The sequence below is a fragment of the Chiloscyllium plagiosum genome, unplaced genomic scaffold (genome assembly GCF_037043375.1).
Source record: "Chiloscyllium plagiosum isolate Xiang-an unplaced genomic scaffold, Cpla_swu_hap1 HiC_scaffold_21, whole genome shotgun sequence".
NCBI lineage: Eukaryota > Metazoa > Chordata > Chondrichthyes > Orectolobiformes > Hemiscylliidae > Chiloscyllium > Chiloscyllium plagiosum.
The window spans coordinates 35,748,353-35,764,831 of record NW_028270159.1 but is presented as its reverse complement, the minus strand read 5'-3'; the positions used below and the strand labels follow the sequence as shown (position 1 = coordinate 35,764,831).

Here is a 16,479-nt window from a genome sequence, read left to right as displayed (position 1 = left end):
AAAAAAAGGAAACATCCTGTCCATATCTTCCCTAATGAGACCGTTCAGGATCTTATATGTTTGTATCAAAATGCCCCTTACTGTTTTAAACAGCAGCAGATCCAAGTCTTTTCTTTAAGACTCACTACAGTGTGGAAACAGGCCATTTGGCCCAACAAGTACGCACTGATTCGCTAAAGAGCATCCTACCCACACCCATCCACCTACTCTCTTCCTGCATTTCCCATGACTAATCAACCTAACCCTGGACTTTATGGCAACTTAGCACAACCCACCTAACCTACACCTATTTGGACTGTGGGAGGGAACCAGAGTATCCGAAGGAAAGCCACGCAGACACAGGGAGAGAGTGCAAACTCCATACAGACAGTTGCCCGAGGCTAGCTTTGAACCCAGGTCCTTAGTGCGGTGAGGCAGCAGTGCTAACCACTGAGCCACCTTGCCACCCCAACCTTTCCTCATACATTCATTCCAAGTGTTGATCTAGTTAACTTTCTCTGCCTTCCATAGAAGACAACATCTTGACATGGAGCAATATCTCCATTAATTCACTCTAACTGGTTCAAGTTTCAGAATTCCCTTCCTAACAGCACTGTGGGCATCTCTACACACCATGGACTTTAACAGTTCAAAAGGATGGGTCTCCACTATCTTTTCATGGACACTTAGAATTAGAATTTGATTTTATTGTCATGTGTATTCAAGTATAGGAATACAGGGGTAGCATGCAAAGTGTACAGGGTCACTGAAGTAACTGCACCAGAGGCTGGTATCCTATCACCAATCACCCTTTATTTACATGCACACAGTACATGGACTTTGACCAGCCCAGCTCAGAACCAGTACCTAGAGTGAGGAGGCTCTCTAAGGCTCCTTTTTATATCTGTCAGCCAGTGTTCCCTGATTAGCCCAGATTAACAGCCCCAATCAGGGATCTCATACTCAACAAGATCCACCGAGCCAACCTTGTTCCAATCGCATACAGTCGCCATTCTCCAGAGCCATCTTGGTTACACACTTGATTACAAAACTGGGATTTTTTATAAAAACAGCAAACGTAAAGGAAACAATGCTGACAGGAATGAGAAATATCCAGATGTCAAAGTCTTATTGAAGTCTTATATCTGTGCGGGAACCCAGGCCAAGCCTCAGCCGGGAATCTCAAGAGGAGCTGAGGGCTTGCTGCTGTTGATGCTACTGCCTCTAATCTTCTCCAGTTGCCACCGGGAGAATAAATGCTGGCCTAGTTAGTAATGCTGTGAATGATGTAAATGAAAAATGTTGGCTTCATTTCAACAGCCAGTGTGGCACTGTATAACACAAACAAGGAAAATCACGATTTAATTCTGTGGTTGCACAAATTTAACTGATCTCTAGTTGACCTAGTGCCCAAAGGCTATGGAAGGGTACAAACAATGAGTTTCCTGTTACTTTTTCATCAATCTCTGAGAAGTTTGTGTGTATGGATATCAGATGAGAGCTTGAACCAGAGTTAAACAGCCTGCTCACACGCATTATCATCAAGTCTGCAGTGCGGCCAATCCCCATGGAATATTCCAGCATGAGTCAACATTTTGAGAAAAAGAAATGAAAGTAAATAGAAGAAAACAATTGAACTTGATGAGCAAATTAGGGTAAATGAGGAACTCAAAATATGAATCCTTTGAAAATAAAAGAAAAATGCTCAAGTGGTTTTGTGACAACTTTGCTGTGGAAAGCTTGTAAATGTTAATTCTTTTAGAAATAAGACATTGTGTTCATTAATCAGTGTACAAAGCCTTAAGGAGTATCCAAAGCATCACCACAAACTTTGCAATATAGTACTTCCTGCCATCTTAATTATTGGGTAAAGCCTCATGGAATTCTTTGTTTAGAACAAAACTGCAAATGCAAGCTATTTCACAATAAAATGCTGAGTTTATTTAACATGTAGTCTGTGTAAATATGAGGCTGGTTTAAACTATTTAGATCAATTTATAATTTAGCATTCTTACAAAACTGTTCCATTGTGTGTGCCACTTTCTTACCCACCATCCTTAATTCTGCTTAACCAAACTCTGAAACCCTCAACCATTTTCTCCCATGTATTCCATGTATACTTCAAGGATTTGTGGGCACCAGTCCTCCTCCGGGTATACGTGAATCTGAAAAATAGAGGTGTTGGACTGACACAGATACACACACACCAGCTTTGAAAAATGAGCAAGCTCAGTGCTGAATGAATATGAAAGCTAAATCAATCCCTTAAGCATGTAAACCAGGAAGATTTGCTACTTTGGTATTTCTAGTGGGAAAGTTAAAACTTCAAAGCCAGTTCAAATGAAATAATCTTTCAACTATCTCAAGAGCCCTACAATTATTAGGTTTAAATGTAACAAGTGGTTTTATTTCTTGGTGTAAACAGTGGAGCCCATGTCTGCCAATTTAAGGCACAGCTACTTGAAAAGGATAAAATTTATGATTCTTCAAAGGTTTTTTCAATCAATTGTGGGATGTAGACAATGCTAGTGATGGTGATATTTATTGCTTGTCCTTAATCGCACTTGAGATGATGGTAGTGAGCCACTTTACTAAGTGCAACTGGTATGTTAGGCCATTTCAGAGGGCTGATCAGATTACTATGCATCTAAAATTATATATGGGCCACACCAGGTAAGATTTCCTTCACTATAGGACAGTTGTGAGCTAGCTAGTTTTTACGATAATCCAAAAAGTTCATAACAACAATTCCTAAAAACAACTTTTTTAACTGTCAGATTTAGTTGAATTAACTGGATTTAATTTCGTGAAATTTTTGTTGTGAGATTCGAACTAATGGCTGAGAGCATCTCATTTTGGGCTAAGTCCAAAAGTGGGAGAATGTGGAGATCGGAAACCCATAACCTGTGAATATCAAAAAACTGCTGTATTATATCTTCACGTAATCAGGCAGCTTCCTACCAGAATTAGGATCCAGCAGGAGGAGGCCCTGTCTGCCAAGAGCTACTGGTCAATCAGAGACCAGCAATCCAGAGCTCAACAGTGCCAGGGCAAAGGCTGTGGCTGCTGGTAAAACATCACGTGGACTTCCATGATGGAGGTTTGGCTCTGGGAAAGGTAACTGATTTGGCAGATGGTTTCTGGGCTTGGAGGACACGGGCAGTGGTGCCCAAAGCAAGAGAAAGGGGATGGCTCTCAGTCCCTCAATCATGCCGAGATTAGTGCAGAATTAGTAACCACCATCCCCTCCCCCCCTCCATTCCCCCCTCGGCTCCCCTCACTGGTCGGTTATCAGCTTTTCCTTATCCCACCAATTTGAAACCTGCACTCGGCCTCTATATAGACATTAATTTACTTAATGACTACAGTTGACAACAGGGCTAGAAAATGCAGCTTGGGCCATCCCATCTAGTACTTTGAATCATGGAATCCCTATAGTGCAAATAGAGGCTGTTCTGCCTTTTGAGTCTGGACCAACCCTTCTAAGAGCATCCCATTCTATTCCCATAACCCTGCAATCACAGATTAACCATGGCTAATCCACCTAACTTGCACGTTATTGGACTTTGCAAGGAAACTGGAGCACCTAGAGGAAACTCAAACAGACACAGGAAGAATGTGCAATCTCCCCACAGAAGTCACCTAAGGTTGGAATCACACCTGGGTCCCTGCTAACTACAGTGCCACTGTGCAGCTCTAATTTACTTTGGGAGAAGATGGAAAAGCAGGAGGGTTGTGGTCCCCACCATCCTGCTTGAGTTGAATTCTTACTTCTGAACCCACCATCTTCAGGTCAAGAAGATTCTGCTCTACGTCTGTAAATCGCAAGTTCAGACCTCAGACTTACTCGTCCAGTAATATCATCACAATGCTACTGTATGAAATATCTAATGTTGTGATCTTGTGCAACCTTCTCAGTAGATTGGGTTATTATTGAAATACATTTGTTTAAAAAAAGCATTATTATTTATGAAACAACTGACAGTTTTGGGTCAGTTTTTATGCACAATTTATCAACTGCCAAGACAACCTGTTGTCAGTAAGATGCCAGTGTTGATCTTACCCAACAGGTCTGTGTGCTTAAGAGTTAAAAAGAGGATTTGAACCTTCAATGAAAATCTGATATCATGTGAACTAGCCAGGGTCTGTTGCTTGAAAAACTCATCTCTAAAATACAAGAGAAACTTAGTTAACTTCAGTTGGTGGAAATGAACACACCAGGCCATTGTGTTGTTTTGTTTCTCCTGTTGCACACAATATATGAATCCATGGAATGCTACTGTGCTAAACTATAATTACCATTCCCTCTCACTTCCTACATGAGGAAATGCTTTTTTTCCTTTTGACACTTCTCCCATAAGTGGCACCTCTGTGAACTGGAAGTTATCAGTTACATCCAGATAATCTGAGATACAGCCGACTTGCATCTCTTGGCTATAGAAGTGAAATATATGTTCAGTCCGTCAGTTCATGACATTACTGCTAATGATTTGAACATATGAACATTTGTATTCCTGAACTCTCGTAATGTATGCACTCCTTCCAAGTCAGTGAGATCATTGCTTTTCAAATTGGTGGCCTTCTCAGATCAAGACTAAAGTTGTAAATCTACACCAAAAGCAAAAGAGGCTGAAAAGATCATCCAGTGCATTTCATGAGACAGTAAGTAGGCTTGGAAGGACAAACCAAAGAACTATGTCAATTTGTCTCCACGATCTGTTGAAATTTGTCAGAAGCAACAACATGAAAAGAGCAGCAAGGTAACAATTCCCTGCTGACTGTCCATTTCAATCCCCCAAAGCTTTGTTGAACAACAGACATTACAGCAGCCTGTAAAAATGTTCAACTGAGTAATGTACCATCTGGCATTATGGATGGTTACTGTAAAATAGCAAAATGATCATTTGAAGATCTGCCTCAATCTTTTGTACAATTGTTATTGGAACAGAGGTCGTGTTACTTTATTACATAATTCATTCGATTTGTTTTTTGCTAAAACTGTATTAAAGTCAAGATGTTTAAATACATGTAAATAATTCAGTTCATTAACTCTGCAATGCAAAGTGTACAGGATCTAGATTTTATCCAGGTATTTATAAAAAAGGTTACATTCAAAGGCCTACAGATTGAAAACAGATCAAAATTTGCAGTTGACCTACCATGTTCTGAGTGCAGGAAGGAACTGTAGTATATGGGCCTGAAAGAGTCAATACTGAGGAGTGCTTTATTTATCATGATATTATGTAGATCTATGGATACAGCAGGATCTCAAAGCACTGAGATCTAACATATGGTCATCCTCAAAACATCTGTGACAATGTCCATCTTACTAATGTAACCTGTAACTAGTTGCTAATGTAAAATACATGATATCTTATTCACTACTTTTGACTCTTCTAGTCAGGCTAGGAAATAGTTATCCTTCATTACACTAAACCATTAAACCAGGCCCTATAGTTTCCTACACTTACAGGGACAGTAGCAGCAACCTTCATCATGAGCAACAGCTCCTACAATATAGTGAGCTGTACACTCATGCAATGTGGTAGATAGCAGGATGAATTTGATTTCTCTGACTATGTAGCACATGGTGCGGACTGGTGTGAAATCTGCAGACTCAAACTGAAGCCACCTGCTCATTAAAAGCCTAAGCAGACCTATTCAAATGAGGAAATGAGTTTCAGATACACTATTCAAGAAAGATGGGAAATTCTTCATAAGAGCCACAATAAAGGCAGGATTTCCTTACACAAACCACGAGGAATGAGAGTCATGCTGTAAAACTGTAATTAAAATTGAAACATTTATTAAACAGTGGGATTCATACAGTGAAACCATAAAAAGAGGTGTGAGTTCTTTATTTTAACTGTTCAAATTGGGAATCTCCTTCTTTAGCTGCAAAGCATGGGAAAACCCTTCAGCACAGAATCAAAGAGTGGCATTATTTGTGACTGTAAAAAAGAGTTCATTACAGAAGCAAAAATATGTTATCAAATTAGGAAGGCATGCACTAAGAATAATATTTCCAAGAGGACTTCATTTGAGAAATATGCGAAGTAGACCACAGAATTTGACATCATGGAGAAAACAGTTCCTGAGGTACAGGATAGCTTTGAAATAATTCTGAAGCTGAACAAATAAATACACATATACACTATTTGGAGTGAAACTTCGCAAAGGACTAAAAGAAACAACAGATACTTTCAAAAAGGTACTGAAAGCCTCTGAAATACTCTTCAGATAATCAGCACAACTTGATGGGTCAAGTGGCGTCGTTTTGCCCTATTGGGATTCTATAATTCAACTTTGATGCAAAGAAACCTCATACTGTCCAGCTTTTAAAAATGAAACGTTAGTCTGTCAGGCAACAGGTCAAATTCAGACAAAATGAAAAAAAAGTGGACAGATTCAGAAAAGTAAGAAATCTAATAAGTATCAAGATAAAAACTATAATAAAGAAGGCAAGTTTGTAATGGAATTAAAAGTTAAAGTGTTCTTAGTAGAAATAGGTGGTCCAGATGTTATATTTTGGCATCCTGATACTTATTTCAATAGTCATCTCATGAATGTCCAGTTATAAACTGCAGTGAATGTCACTATAACATCAGATAGCCAGCCATGGTTTAAGAAAACACTGTTTATTACTGACAACAGTGCAACTGCATGTTTGAGAAGGCAAGCAATCAAGATTAAAAATATTCTACAAGCAGCTTTTTTATATAGAGAACACCAACTAGTAGAAAACTGATACATACCTCACATCAACAATGATCACTCTTCAGTAGAAAGGAATATTTTGACTTTATTTTCTTCAAATGGTGAAAGGAGTCAATCTAGATAAAACTAATGAACAGCCAGGCAAGAAACAAATGGTCAAAGAACAGCCAAATGAGAGAAGACCTGTTCAAAGAACAGTCAATAGAACATTTTATTGGGTTCCTCAGGTTCACGGTGGGACATAAGTAAAAATCAGAATCGATTGAAGTTAGTTACGTTAGCATAAGGAACTTGTTTCATACTGTTAATGAAATGGGAAACTGCAATATTACTGAATTAACACTTTTTTTGTCAAAAGGAACAGAAATTTAATAAGCAACAAGCATATAATGACAACACATGCTTTTGCACCAAAATGTTGCTAGTTCCAGAACCAGGTCAAATAATGTGGTTCAAGGAACTCAACAGTCATGGTGGTGCCATCTAATGTGTAGCTGAAAATGTGTTGCTGGAAAAGCGCAGCAGGTCAGGCAGCATCCAGGGAACAGGAGAATCGACGTTTAGGGCATAAGCCCTTCTTCAGGAATGATGAAGAAGGGCTTATGCCCGAAACGTCGATTCTCCTGTTCCCTGGATGCTGCCTGACCTGCTGCGCTTTTCCAGCAACACATTTTCAGCTCTGATCTCCAGCATCTGCAGACCTCACTTTCTCCATCTAATGTGTACCAAATCAACACTAACAATCACAAGGAACAGTACATCAGAATTGCAGACAACTTAAGATAATCTAAACCTCTCACTACCTCCTGAGGATGAACGTTACAAATGACATGGGGAACCTGATCATACACAATCAAGTCCAATACAAGACCCATAATCAAATCAGCTATTCCCAAATAATCAAAAAAAAACTTCCCATTCCAACTTATAACCAGTCAAGAATGACTGAATTTGCAATTCAGAGAGCAGAGATGGAATTATGGTAAGTCAATTTGGTAAACTGACTTTACTTATTTGAAACAATCATCTAAATAACTTAAAAACAAGAAAACAAATTGTAGTAGATGTTACATAACACCTGGTATTTGAAAAGGTTACCTGACACCATTAGATAAACTCCACCATCAGAATGTAAAGGATATCCTGAGAAGAACTAATGAGTTGCAAGTACCTATTCCATTTTCAACTTTAGCAGTATGGAGTTAAACAGTGATGTACACACATTCTCAACACTAACCTAAAGTCTCACATGAGACTCTGTAACTCAGATGCAATGTAACTAGCTATTAGTTACTTTTGATTATATCTATTCTGTTCATACTTGCTCTGTTTATCAAGATTGAATCTCACTTCTGCAATAACTTATTGTGGGTATTCGTTCTCATGTGGTATCTATAGCTTAAACATATACTAATAAGTAGTAGTGATTATTCTCAAGGCATCTCGGATGGTAAAGGTAGACACAACCAAAACATATAGCAATATTATTGTGATGAGGTTATTTCGGTCAGGTTTTTATTGAAGAGAAGTTGTAAGGCAGAGGCGCTGAGTTGTCCCTAAGAAAGTAAACAATTTGTGAGGCCTTAGATTTTTTTTAAAGTTGGAACGATGGAAGCAGCCTGGGTGGGGCCAGCTCTCACACACCAGACTTTCTAGTTTTTACATGTAGTTTTGAGCAGAAGCTTTAAGGGTCTTAAAAGAGTTGGCAGCTTCAATGAATATCCCTTAGCTGCTATTCTGTCTGAATCTTCTCCTGATGTTTTTGACACCTGCATTGGAAAAATGCACCTGAGAATCTGTGTCTGAATTTTTGCCAAGGGGTGTGGTTATGGGATGTTACAATTTGGAACAGTTAATTAGTAATATGTACTGCATCTATTATTCAGTTAAGTTTTCCAATAGTTAAGTTATTATACCTTTCTCTTTCTTTTGTTTGTATTTTAGTGTTTAAATAAATTGTGTTTTGTTTAATATTGAGTTTTGTGACCAAAACTGTGTTCCATATTACATGTGGAACACAGCACTTCACATCTGCCTTTAAAATAAGAAAATTATAGGGTGTAGAGTCTACCTTCTTAAAATATATTGAGGGGGTCTAGGCTAGTCCATAACCATTATATCTAATACAGCAACGCTAGATTATTTTTCTGCATTGGCTTGTTAATTTCTATTTTGAATTTTGAGGATCAAGGCATAAAAGGTAAAGAACCAAAGTGACAAAATCAAAGCATTTTGAAACAGAGTGCTCGTTTTTTCCTTCCAGCCAATTTGGTTGGCAAAGATTCTGCAAGGGTGAAAAAGTCACAGGCTTGAGCAGCAAAGGCACTGTCACCACTGTGGACAAATTTCTGTTATCTGATTTTAAGCAGGTTGTTTACATACAGAAAGGAAACTGATGATTTAATGTCTCCATGGCTAGTGTGGTCAATCATGTAAACTTGAATGTTAGCTTTCTCACACAAAACATAAACAGCTTATATGTATTTTGCCAGTGGATTGCATTTGATCAGTTAATAGCAATCTGTCAGTAAGTAACAATTAATTTATGAAAGTATGTTATAATTTTGATAAGTTTGCAATCAATCATATCGTTTTCATATCATAAAGCAAACCTTGAGGTCAACAGCTTGTTTAAAACTGTACATCCTGGGGTTGGGTTTGATCCTAATCAGGGAAAAGGATATCTAGATTTGGTCAATCACTGTAATTATACCATGACATTCCTCAATAATGAGCAATCCTTCCTTTAATAGAAATGATCACTTGAAAGACCAATGAATGCAGCTGCATCTAAATGGTTTCGGAAACTGGTATTTAAAGAAGTGAAATTGCTGTCTGTTGTTACTGAGAGCAGTGTTTTTCACTCAATGCCTGGATATAAATTTTACTCTTGGAAGAAACTGTGAGTTTACAAGATTTTGAATGGTCTACAGTGAACTTGATTAGTTCCTGAAGCATGAGCTCACAGCATGTTTCTACTTTCCTTGCTTTACCTTCAAAAACTCACCTCTGAATCTGCAAAGCTGCATCTTACTAATCACAGGACTTGGAACTGAGATAACAGATGTCTTGTACTTGCAACATGTTCCTTCTTGTGGGTAAAGAACATCAGATTCCTTACATCTTGTATTTATGAGATTGTATCAGTAATTCAAGTCCAGGGACTCATGGACTGGACAATTCTCCCTAACATTTAAAAAGCAGGACCCCAACAATCTGGTGAAAAAAAATCTCCCAATGGTTGGTGAGTCCATGTGGTGTTTCTAATATGAATCCACAAGAACAACAACTTTGGAAACATGAATTGCACATTTGTGGATTAATAGCTCAGTTGTCTTTAAATGGCCTGGCAATACCAGGAGTTTTCTCTGAATTGATGGAACGTTTATAATTATGCTCTAAGTGCTTCAAGGAAATTGTTTCCTCTATTAGGCTAAAACAGTTATCCACTCAGCCCCAATGGCATCATCACCTACTCCGATCAACTGAGAGAGTTCTCACTCCATGTGCAAACGTTGAAGTAACAGCTTCCAGGTGGCAGAGATTGTGAAGAAGGGCAATAAATCAATAGATTCTCCACAGAGAGAATGAGATGACAACTTGATCCAGCTCTGGAATAATTTGGTACGTATTAAGCAAATCATTTAACTTTGTGCATAAATCAGTTGCAGTCATTTCAAGTGTAGTTTTAAAGCACTGTATCATTTCATCTAGCTATCATTTATTTCCTCAGTAAAATGTGATGAAGTGTTGAGCTGTTCAGTTTGGTAGGAAAAACAGCAAGGTATTTATTGACTGGTGAGACGTTGGAAAATATTTGCATTTTGAGGCACTTGGCTGTCTGTGACCACCTGTACAACAACTTTACAATACACCATCATACTGCTACTAATTTAGCACCAATTTACTGCCAAGATAAATTTTGATTGTCGATAGAGCAAGGACAACTTTCAATGGTAGAAGCTTATTAAGAACACTGTTAGAGAATTCCATACTTAAATTGAAGTGGATAGTAAAATATTGGTAGAGCATTCGGTCAGATTCTTTAAAATCTATTTTTCAGTGGAAAGCCTGCAGTGCTTGATTAATCAGCTTTCCACTGAGAAAAGAAACTATTACACTTCAATTGGCCCTTTTAAGGTATGAACTTAAAATTACCAAATTAATCAATTAACAGACTACTGTAGCCCCCTTGTCAAATTCTGCTAAACATTTTGCAAATACATTTTTGTTAGGGGAAGTGAAAATGCATACATGTATTTATAAATTGGAATTGTTCTCTCAACAGAATGTTGTCTGCCTGTTAAAAATATAGCTAGTACATGTACATTCAATGTCACTGTTATGCAGTGGATTTAATTTTAGCCTATTTTCCTTTCTGAACATTATACTTAGTACTATAACAATAGAGTTGAAAGCAGAAGGTTACTTATTTTGTTTTCAATATTGAAAGAGATTTGTGTAAAGCAGATTTGCTTGTATCTTATGCCATTATTTCAACATCTAAATGGTGAAAGAACCTAACATTGTCTGGGCTGTGCAAGGTGGGTCGATATAACATAGCCTCTGCAATACATGTAACATTTAAGTACATGCTAAATGATTTTTGTTGCTATCTGATGCAAATTGTACCCATTCCTTTTATAGAGTCATACAGCACGGAAACAGACCCCTTGGTCCAACCAGTCCATTCTGACCATAATCCCAAATAAACTAATCCCGCCGGCCTGGTCCTGGCCCATATCCCTCCAAATCTTTCCTTTGCATGCACTTATCCAAACGGTTTTTAAACATTGTAATTGTACCAACATCCACCAGTTCCTCAGGAAGTTCATTCCACATGTGAACCACCCTCTGTGTAAAACATTCGCTCCTCATATCTGTTTTAAATCTTCCTATTCACCCTAAAAAACGCGTCCCATTCTATGGAAAAGACAACATATACCTGGTTTTTTTTATTTCACCAACTCAACATACATTTCAATGAAGTCTTTAGGAATATTGAAGAGTTAATGGCCAGAATTTATTTCTTTTGTTGGAAGAGACCAGATGAAAAGAATTAGAACCTTAAAGTATTCCATTAGCCATTCAGGATTGATGTTATGAAGCATTATTATTCAAAGGGTAAAAAGAAATCTTGGAATTTACTTCCTCAAAATTGTTGATTCAAAAGTGAGATTGATAGACTTCTGCCATGCAAGGGTAGTGAAGGTTACCCAATCAAGTCAGACAGTTGAGGATAAGATCCAATTTGTTATGTCTTATGGTAAATATACAATGTACCTTTTAAAGTACATATTCATGATGTAATCACCACACTGCTGCATGTGACTTAATCGTATAAAGGTATCAGTCTCCATCCCACTGAGTCCTCTTGCAGCATGACATACTAGATCACATCACAAGATTTGAAGCTCATATCAGCTATCATGTCACTGTTCAGTCATGATCTAATCAAATAGCAAAACATGCTCAAAGACTTAAATGGCTCCTATTCATATGTTTCTCTGATGCAGTGCAAAATGTCTGTGCTCATCCTTCTCTATGTTGGGAGATTTTTCAATTGGCTGTAGTAGATACTGAGCAAACAAATGAAATTGGGAGAATTACAAAAATAGACTGTAGCTCTGTTTTCTGAATATGAATGTTTGGTTGCATTAAACAAGGGGCAGAGGGGCTTGCACCCTAAAACACAGAACCTATTTAAAGATTCCACCTGGATTTAATGTAAATAAATGTACAATGCCTTTTACTAAGCCTGTATTAATAATGTTATATGCTCATTTTAAAACGTATGAACTCATTTATATTTATACCAAGCTGAAGACAGACATTAAAGAGAAACTTTTCATTTTATACTCATCAGGACATTTTGCAAGAATACCAACTTAAGGGGAAAACCAACTGTATGAGAGAAAAATAATTGGTGACCTCTGGTAGAGGAGTTACATGGAGTACACACCCAGTAATTATGACTGGTTGCTAACAGGACTTCTTTTTAAATTAAAACCGGAAAGGTCAGGGCATTATAATAAATAAACTGGTGACTGTCTAACACCTATTTTGTTGTATTGGGACTACTGCAGTCCATGTACTTTTTCCCTCTGCCTGCAAAGGATAGTGTTCCGTGTATTTGTATGTGTAGCTTCCAGTACATATAAGTGTGCCACACTGTGAAACAGACTGACAATCTTAAACTGGTTGTCAGCATAATTCCTGATGAGTGAAAGTTTAAAACTTTTGGCAAAATCATTTTTTTCATCAATAGTCAAATTCTATTCTACCTTGTGACTATTTGGACCATAATTTCCAAAGTGGCTTATTGAAAGTGTTATTTCTTGTCAGGGTTTCTGTATTTTTTAAAATGCTACTCATCTGCATTATTTACATGATTTGGAGGTGCAGGTGCACAAAGTTAAAAATCACACAACACCAAGTTATAGCCCAACAGGTTTATTTGGAAGCACCAGCTTTCGGAGGGCTGGTCCTTGTGGTGAAACGGTTAAAAATTATGTCCCAATACATGTGTGAATCTAACCGGAATGGAGGTGTTGCTTAGTCCCGTGTGAATCTTATTACACACCTCCCCGTGTGAATCTTCTTTTCTGTATGTAACCAGAATGGAATGTGTTTTTTAGCCTTGCTCTGCTGTTCACATGAATGTTTATATCTGGAAAAGAGTATATCAGCTGGAAAAGTCTCCAGTTCGGTGAGTCTGCTCCGGGGTTACGTTTAACCGCCGAGCGTGGGTTGTTGGCAACCGCTCTACGAGAACTGACGGCTCCCAGTTCCGGTAACATGTAGAGTGAGTATAAGCCAGACCCGTTGTAAGTATGAGACCTGGTTGTGGCGACGCTGCGGGGAATAAAATGCTCATATTCTAGCAGACTCGCCTCTTGGTCGTTTGTTCTGTGTCAGACTACTCTCCTACGAACCTGACCTTGAGAATTTTTTAAAACAGTCCTTCATCGGGTGGTTGTGAAATATAAGATCGTAAGACACAGAATTTATAGCAAGAGTTTTTAGTGTGATCAAACTGAAATTATGTATATAATTATATGTAATTTCAGTTGCATCACACTGTAAGCTTTTGCTGTAAATCCTGTGTCTTACAATCTTATACTCCACAAACACCTGATGAAGGAACAGCATTATTTGCAGTTGAACTAGTGGCAAAAGTGACAGAAACTTCATATGTGCAGTTGAATTCAGATCTTGCTGTCAGTGACTATGGACAGCATTTCCTCCAATTTGGAAGGCTTCAAAGGCACTAGAGTTGTTGTGAATCCAGTAGATTTGCAGTGATGTACAGCACAACGATTATTCCTGAACAATCAATCTGGTCCTGAGAAACTAATTATTTTATTTGTGAAGTTGCAAACTTACCATTTTAAAATTTCCATAGCTTTTTTTTAATGTAAAAATTAATGCTATTTCACCTATCTTAACTCCATGTGTATGTCAGAATGCTTATTTCGCTCTCTCACATAATTAGAGAAGGATACATCTTACCTCCTGCTGGAATTATTCAATGCAATTGGCTAATTACTCTGATATCACCACCATTGCTGAGTATTGCTAAACTCCCCTTTGCCTACTGCTGCAATTAAATTGTCAGGAAATATTAAATCAGTTCAATAGAGATTACTGGATATCAGGTGTAGATTTCTCCAAGATCCGTACTAAATGCAGTCACTCAGTCATGGACAATAAGATCTCTAAGTCATCATTACCAGTGCAACTTATGGTTCTGTTGCATCCAGGAGCTGCAAGCAAAATATAGTTTTTCATCTTTTTAGACTTAATTTGTTTTGACATGTTTTTGTTACTAATATAGTTAATGCGAACAGTACAAAACTGAATTTAATCCTGCCCTGGTTATGCAACATTCTGAACAATTTTTCACTTTAATGCTTAAAATGTTTCTGATTTTTTTAAGTCTCCTGGCAAGTACAGATTAAACAATAGAATGAATTTGGCGAAGTGGTTATAGTTGTTACGAGTCAGTCAGCTCTGCCGAAATTCCCCTGCTCAGATATTTTTTAATCAACGTGATCAGAGATTTAATGACACATATCTCGTGCAAGTATGAGTTGAACACAACCGCTAAGCCACAAGATCCCTAGTTCCTTTGGTTAGAGATTTTGGTATTTTCTGGTCAATGTGTTTGGAGAAGTAATTACACACTTCTTGAGCAGATGGAATTTGAGCCCGTCTCCTGGCTCAGAGACAAGGACTCTACTACCACATCACATGAACTCCAATTCTTCCGGTTAGTGTGCTTGGGACAGTTTCTAAGAGCAGAACATTGTAGAGTTAACTAGGACGCAAGCTAGATATTTCTAACCAACCAGTTCAAAGACGTTTTTACACCTCTGGAGCAGGTCAGGCTTGAACCTAGGCTTTCTGGCTCAGAAGTAGGGACATTAGCACTGTGAGGTAAGAGACCTTGGTTCCTCTGGTTAGGAGTCCTAGTCCCAATCATCTTCAGTTATTCATTGATAATCTTCCTTCCATGGTCAGATTAGCAATGAGGATGTTTGTTGATGATTACACGGCTTACAGCACTGTTTATAAACCCCAGATTCTGAAACCTCCCATATCTATTGCAGAAATACCTGACTAACACTTGGTTTGTGCTGACAAATGGCAAATAACATTTGTGCCAGGCAAGGACCATCTATCACAAGAGAGAATCTAATCATTGTCTCTTGACATTCATGTCTAAATCCCCCATTATCAACATCCTGGGTGTTACCATTGACCAGAAACTGAACTGTACTAGTTTTATAAATATTGTGGCTACAAGACCATGTCAAAGGTTGGAAATCTTGCAGCGAGCAATTTGCCTTCTGACTCCCTGAAGCTTGTCCACCATCTCCAAGGCACAAGTAAGGATTTGATGGAATATTTCTTATTTTATGGATGAGTGCAGCTCCAACAAAACTTAGGGTGCTTGATAAAATCTAAGTCAAAACAGCCCACCTGACTAGCACCAGATCCACAAATATTCATTCTCTATCATTGATGCTCAATAGCAGCAGTCTGTACCATCTACAAGATGCACTGCTGAAATTTACCCTGGCCTCATAAACAGAACCTTCATCTCGAAGGGCAAGCACAGCAGATACAAGGAAACCATCACCACATTCCAAACTTCCCCTCTAAACCACTCACCATCCTGGCTTGGAAATATATCCTGGAACTCCCTCTTCAATGGGTGGGTCAACCTCTGCCAAAGAGACAGCTACAGTTCAAGAAGGCAACTCACCAGCACCACCTTAAAGGCAACTTGAGTGGGTAATAAATGCTGGCCCGGCCAACAATACCTACATCCCATGAATTAATCCTTTGTAAAAAGTTTTATTATCCAGATATTATAATCATTTAGATAATCAAGTTGAGTTAAATTAATTCTTCTTCATTGCATTCAGCTTAGGCCCTTTTTTTTATTCTTTTGACATTTATTGTTCCTAAATTTCAGATTTCTTTATATTATCTCTTTATGTTCACTGCAGAGAGTATTTACGTGTGTGCACACTTTCCATTTCACTGTCCAAGAATAGACATTTTGGCTCCTTTGGGCACTCTCATTATTTGCAGTTCCAAACATTCCTTGCTTTTGTCAAGAAGAAATTCATGTATCTATTTTGTAAATTGTCTTTTCCCTTGCATATTTTCTTTTTTGGTCTGTCCATCTTCCCTCTTGGCTTCAACAGCTTCTTTTGTATAATTTCTCCATACTAAACAAAATGAAATGCTCCATGATTGACTGCATGTAGT

The 16,479-nt window shown here is 38.0% G+C and overlaps 1 long non-coding RNA gene across 1 annotated transcript in view; it reads left to right on the top strand.

Annotated features, from left to right (window-relative positions):
• LOC148146125 (uncharacterized) overlaps positions 1 to 12,693 on the top strand; it is a 40,528-nt gene extending 27,835 nt beyond the window's left edge. Inside the window, exons 3-4 of the long non-coding RNA XR_015760740.1 lie at positions 10,129 to 10,320; positions 12,563 to 12,693. This is a non-coding gene — a long non-coding RNA (uncharacterized LOC148146125). The remainder of the gene's footprint in view (positions 1 to 10,128; positions 10,321 to 12,562) is intronic.
• The last annotated feature ends 3,786 nt before the right edge of the window (positions 12,694 to 16,479 follow it).